The sequence below is a fragment of the Anoplophora glabripennis genome, unplaced genomic scaffold (assembly GCF_000390285.2).
Source record: "Anoplophora glabripennis isolate ALB-LARVAE unplaced genomic scaffold, Agla_2.0 scaffold1133, whole genome shotgun sequence".
NCBI lineage: Eukaryota > Metazoa > Arthropoda > Insecta > Coleoptera > Cerambycidae > Anoplophora > Anoplophora glabripennis.
In genome coordinates, this window is record NW_019417218.1 from 67,261 (window position 1) to 74,219 (window position 6,959).

Sequence of the window (6,959 nt, forward strand, 5' to 3'; positions counted from 1 at the left end):
AATCAGCGAATTTCTACCGCACCATGTGGTAAATTCTCTGGAGAGAATATTCATTTTCGTAATAAGATCTTTCAGAGATTCAGCTTCTGTTGCCAAAGTGGTATCATCAGCATATAGAATTAAGTGTCTTGTACTAACGTAATTCGAAAGATCATTAACATACAATAAAAATATTAGAGGGGCAAGAATAGACCCCTGAGGTACTCCTGTATCCACATAGTGGGGAAGAGATCGCTGCCCATCAACTTTCACCATTATTTCTCTGACCTGAAGATAGGAGGCAAGCCATGTGAGAAATGTTCCTCTAAAACCCAAATCCCTTAATTTATTTATCGTAACATCAGTGTTCACTGAATCAAAAGCCTTTGAAAGATCGAAAAAGAGTGCACCCACACACCTCCGTCCATCCAGCGCTCTGTGGATATAGTTGAAGAGTGCAATAGATGCACTCTCAGTCGACCTTCCAGGCAGGAAACCATGCTGATGTTCAGTTATAATCTTATATTTGTTAATGAAAGATAACATCTGCTTATAAATACATTTTTCAATTATTTTGCATAAAACACTTTGTACCGTTATTGGGCGATAATTATCCAAGTTAAGACGGTTACCTTTTTTGAACACTGGTGTTACAATGCCTACCCTAAGGTTTGCTGGAAAGGTACCCCTCACCACTGAAGCATTTATCAAATCTGCCACCACACACGAAATATCAGGACCCAACCGTTTTACAACTTTTGTAGGAATGCAATCCGCACCCTCAGAATTCACATCTCTCAAAGAGTTCACAGCACCTAAAACATCTGTGGATAAAATAGGCGTAAAATAAAACGTATCACTAACATACATTCTAGTATAATTATCAAAAGAAATCCCATTGAAATGTGTATCTATTATATTTTTTACATTAGTTGAAAAAAAATTTGCAAAAACATTAGAAATTTCGTAATTACCACGAATTATCTCTCCATTAATTTGAATAGACTTTATTTCACTATCTTTATTTTTCCCAATTTTTTGTTGTACGATACGCCAATATAATTTTGTTTTTCATGTACATTTTTATTTTCGAGACCATTCTGCTAATAAGATTTTTTGGTCTTATTAATTTCAGTATTATAGCGTTTTTTACATTCTCTATAATAATCATGATCAGCTTGGTTTAATGACTGTTTAGTTAACCAAAACAGATTCCTAAGTTCGATACCCATTTGTCTGAGATTGGAGTCAACCCAACTTCTATTGTTGGCCTTACAAATATTTTTTATAACAACAGGACATATTANACCCTTTTTGAGTTATCTTGAAAAAGCCCTTTGTTTTATCTTTTTCCACCCTTGGCCGGGGGTTGAACAAAAAATTACTCTCACTTATTGTTATAATATACCTTAAACTAACTCATATCAAAAATTCAGCCAAGTTGACAAAATTTCGATTTAAAGGCTTAGTTAATTGGACTATATGCTATTAAATCGATTTATCATTCTTTAATGAAAAATGAGGCTCAAGTTTCTGTAACTAGTGCAAGCCAGCCTAATGTGCCCTTACCAAAAATAGATGTCCTGAAATTTGATGGCAACATTAACGACTGGCCTACCTTTATCAATCTATACCGTTCGTTGATTCATAACAATAGTACTTTATCGAATTTTGAAAAATTTCAATTTTTGTTGATGTCTGTCAAAAAATCCTCTTTCAATTATCAAATCTATTCCATTAACTGATGAAAACTATCCAGTTGCATATAACGTTTTAACTGCTCGTTACTAGAACACTCGTATTCTTGCTAGTTTTTATTGGAAACAAATAATTCATGCTCTAAAACTAAAATCTAAGTCACCAACTGAGTTAAGATATTTATTAGATCATGTTTCTGAAAATTTAGAAGCATTAAAAATATTAAAATTACCAGTAGAACATTGGAATTTTGTAATGTTTCATAAATATGAATATTCAAAATTAGATGAAGCGACAGTTACGCATTTTGAAATAGAATGTAACTCAACAGCTATCCCATTCTACAAGGACTTAGTTAATTTTTTACAAAACCAATGAAGTATCGCTCACTTTGAATACTGGAATAGACAAATCAAAACCAGTTAATTTTAATAAAACTAAACCGTTTGTTTCTCCTAAACCTAATTCGTCTTGTTTTGTTAATGCTATAAAACCATCAACTAAATGCATACTTTGCAATTCATATCATCCTTTATATAAATGTTCATTGTTTCTCGTTAATTACCGTTTGATAGATATAAACAAACAAAATAATTTGTGCTTAAATTGTCTCAACTCGTCTTATCATTCTGCAGTTTGCTCTTCAAAATTTAATTGTCGAACCTGTCAAGCTAAGCACCATACATTATTACATTTTGTTGGTAATATCCCAAATTCGCCATTTTCAAATGTGGTAGCTCCTCCAATCGTCTACAGCTACAACTCCTTCCACCTCAATCGCTATCACAGATCCAACTTTAACCACTCACGTGAACTCCTTAACTAATATTCTTCCTCAAAATTCTACAATTCTTCTGTCAACTGCGGTTATGGAGATCTCTAACATTCATGGACATTTTCACAAAGTTAGAGCATTGTAGGACAGTGCCAGTCAGGCAAGTTTTATAACAGAACGATGTGCAAATCGTTTAGAACGTCACGTTCTCGTTCATCGTTATCGATTCACGGTTTGGGAGAAATGTCATCTCAAGCTTTAGGATATGTATCTAGTACTAATCATCCAGTAAATGAATTTTCGCCACAATTATCAATTGATGCTCTAGTTTTAACCAAAATACGTGGCCACATGCCACCTCAATGCATTCCCAATTGCAACTTTTCGAAATTGTCGAATATCAAACTACCAGATCCTAAATTTAATATTCCGAGTGACGTCGGTATTCTTTTAGGTGCTGACATATTCCCATTGATACTAACTTCTGGTTGCTTAACAGGTAATGAAAGTCACTCGACGGCTACAATTTTTGGTTAGATCCTAATGGGTAACGTTTCTTGTTCTCCCCATAATTTCCTTAATTCGTTTCGTAGTACTTTCAACTATTCAATTGATTAATCTATAAAAAAATTTTGGGAACCAGAAGAAATACCAGATGAACTTCTTCTTCGGATCTTCGTTGCGAAAAATTGTTCTCGTAATCAATCTAGTCGTTACATTGTTACTCTTCCCTTTAAAGACATAAAACCTTCGTTTTCGGATATTCGAAATATAGCTCCTCGCCGTTTCATTGCTTTGGAAAATCGTTTGCTTCGTGATCCATCTTTATATATGCTCTATCAGAATTCATGAGAGATTACTTAGATAGTGGGCACATGATAGAAATACCAACTTCTTATCTTGGTTCGGAACCAAATTATTACATTCCTCACCATTGTGTTCTTAAATCTGTCAGTAACACAACTAAGTTAAGAGTTGTGTTTGATGCTTCTTGTAAATTTTCGGATGGAATCTCTCTGAATGAAACTCTTCTAGTAGGTCCTAAGTTGCAAAAGGACATTACTTCAATCTTGTTAAATTTTACATTACATTATTTCGTCTTCACTGGTGACGTTAAGCAAATGTATCGCCAGATTCTAATACACCGCTGTCATTGGGATTATCAAAGAATATTATGGAGATTCTCTCCAACAGATCCTATCAAAGACTTTTGGTTGAAAACTGTTACTTATGGAGTAACTTCAGTTCCCTTTCTCGCTCTTCGTACCCTGATTCAATTAGCCAACGATGAAGCAAAGCAATTTCCTCATGCATCAAAAGTTCTGTTGTCAGACATCTATGTTGATAACTTAGTAACTGGTTCCGATTCACTAGAAGTAGCTTTACATCTTCAGAAGGAACTCATATCATTATTGGCTAATGGAGATTTCTGGCTTCGCAAATGGACAAGCAATTACTTCTAGAATCGATTTCCAACGACCGTCATTACAAACATGATATTTCATTTGATGATTCTAATAGGTTCGGTTTAAAAATTTTGGGTTAAGATGGAATCCATTAATTGACCAATTCTCATAGAGTGTAGAACCCTTAGAAAGATCATGTACTAAACGTACAATCTTATCCGAATTGGCCCGTATCTTTGATCCTCTTGGATTTTTAGCTCCAGTATCGTTTTTTGCCAAATATCTTATCAAGTATTTATGGACTTTAGGACTAGAATGGGATCAATCACCTCCTAATGACATAATAAAATGCTGGTACAAAGGAGAGCTTCACCATCTCTCCTCACGGCACATATCTCGTTGTATCAAACCGTTGCAATTCAAATCTTGTGATGTTCATGGATTTTGTGACAGTTCCGAGAAAGGGTGCTGTTATTTATCTTAGATTTATTGATGCTGATGAAAATATTACAGTTTCGTTTGTAAGGCGTAATCCAAAGTAGCTCCATTGAAACGGATTTCTCTTCCTCGTTTTGAGTGGCGTGCAGCAGTTCTTTTGTCGAATTTAATTGAATATCTACTAAAAACATATAAAACTTCAATTTCAAAACATTTTCGCGTGCTCAGATTCATCAATTGTATTATCTTGGGTTAAATTGTCTTCACACCGTTGGAAAACTTTCGTTAGCAACCGAGTCAGTCATATTCAAGAAAGATTAGCTCCTACCGTTTGGCACCATGTTCGTTCTGCGGAAAACCCTGCAGATTGTGCATCACGTGGTCTCATGCCAAAAGCATTAGTGGAGACAAAGTTCTGATCTTTGGCCGGTTCCATCCGGATTTTTGGAAGCGATGGCACCAAGAATACCTCCCTACCTTAATTCAGAGAAACAAATGGAACAAACATAATTCATTAATTGTGCCTGGCACATTAGTTTTAATTAAAGAAGATACTGTTTCACCTTTAAATTGGCGACTAGGTCGCATTGTTAACCTTCATCCCGGAAAAGATAGAATTGTTCGCGTGGCAACTCTTCGTGTTGGCAAAGGCATTACACAAAGACCTCTTGTGAAGCCCTGTCCGTTGCCAAACCAACAACAATAAAATACTCAACTTTGTATTTTATGGTGGGCGCTATGTTGCGTCCGCAAGTAATAATTTAGTATTAATATTAGATATTAAGTATTTTTGTTTAAAAACTATTAAATAATTATTCCATAGAGAAATTTGTTATGTGTTGGTAAGTATAGTTTTCGCGTTTTTTGTAATATTTAGTTTTTGTATAAAGTATTTTACTTCACGGGAAAAAAGGTTGCAAACGGCACCTCGAAAACCGACTCGTTTGTGTACTCACGTGAATTGACCGTCAAGTGAATTTTCGTTAAAATCTAACAAGAAAGAAACTAGAAGCTGCAGGCCATTACCAATTTACATTGCACCAACAGAGCTGCATCATCGGTAAGTCGCTTTGCAACCAGTTATTTTTTCGTAATCAATTTTGTTCGTTCACAAACAGTCCGCTAAATTCGTAACACAGACTGTAACTTTGAATAGGAGTCATATTAATACAGATACTACTTTTGACCTTTAGAAACACGTATTAATAGTTTATTTTTTCAAATTCTGCCGTGAAACTTTTTTTTCAATAATTTTCATACACTGCTGCTGGATAAACTAATTGTGACTTCAAAAATTGCGTTAGTCTCAGCGCACGTACAATAATAATTTAAAGGAAAGGTTATTAAACAAATTTTCACACCACCGCACCCGTAGAGATGTACTGCTCTTTGGCGTATTACTTTTGTAAGTGGGCGTTATCCAGAAGTCCTATCATCCCACATAAGCGAAAATTTAATTATTTTAAATAAGATAAACTACGAAATAGTACTTGACATAAAACTTAAGCAGTAATTAATAATGACAAATGAAATACACAAAAATAAGTAAATAATATGTTTACTCACCTGATTTTTAGAGCATATGAATCTCTTAAATGTTGCATCAAGCAAACTTACAAACAGTTTCTTATTCGCCACTTGACGGTCGGGAAAATCCATCTGATATCGACTTCTTGCAGCAGTATCGTTTTCTCCGGACAAAAAGTAGGTTCTAATCGTGTCACCTCTTTCATGATTTGTATGCATGCTTTTTCATATCATACAAAAACTTGAAAATTAAAATACAAAAATACACTGCACAGTCACTAAATACTGAAATAAATTATTACACCACATAAACGCACTCTTGTAAACCGATAAAGTCGGGAACTAAAATAAAAATGTAACAGAACGTAACAATGACGACTATTCCCGTTTCATCGAATTAACGTGGCAGTTTGTTTTTAACTCAATTACCATCCCGTCATATCACACCAGGTGTGCCGATTTCTAAAACGAAGATACGGCATATCAACAGAACAGCGGAGGCTAACCTCCGTTGCCCCGAACAGGGTCGGATACTGTTTCAATGCAATCTGTTCACGGTTTAATTTTGGATAAATTTAATACATCAAGCACTGATTCGCTACTGAAGTGGCTGAATAAGAAAAAAGAGTGGAAACATAACATATTTCTTTACATACACGTCCCTAGCTACTGTATATAGTGACAGTAGTACATTTCAACTAAATTAAGTTAATATCAGAGGTGACTGACACTGAGATTCACAAATTAAATATATTCACTGCTTTAAAAAAATAGTAACACATAATCGTTTACAAAAACTTTAACTTTTTTTTAAAAAATATCAGCATCACCCAAATACATCATAGTTGTATTTTTATTTATTTTTTTATTATTACAGTTTCTTTTAACAGCGAAAATAATTATATTAAAACTTAAATTAGTTTTATTTACAATTAGTAACGTATCTACATTTTTTTAATGTTTGGCGCTTCGTTCACACTAACAAAAAATATATGGTGATATTAAAATAACACGTCGTTGTCATAAAAAAGCGAAACGTTTTCACTAAATTATTTTTCATTAGTTTCGCTGTCTAACAGTTGATTAAAAACAAAATATTTACAATTAGTAACGTATCTACGTAGTTACATATGATA

At 34.1% G+C, this 6,959-nt stretch overlaps 1 protein-coding gene across 1 annotated transcript in view; it reads right to left on the minus strand.

Annotated features, from left to right (window-relative positions):
- Window positions 1-6,959, minus strand: part of LOC108914458 — a gene marked incomplete at its 3' end in the record, with an annotated part of 93,900 nt that overhangs the window by 54,106 nt on the left and 32,835 nt on the right. The window lies entirely within an intron of this gene.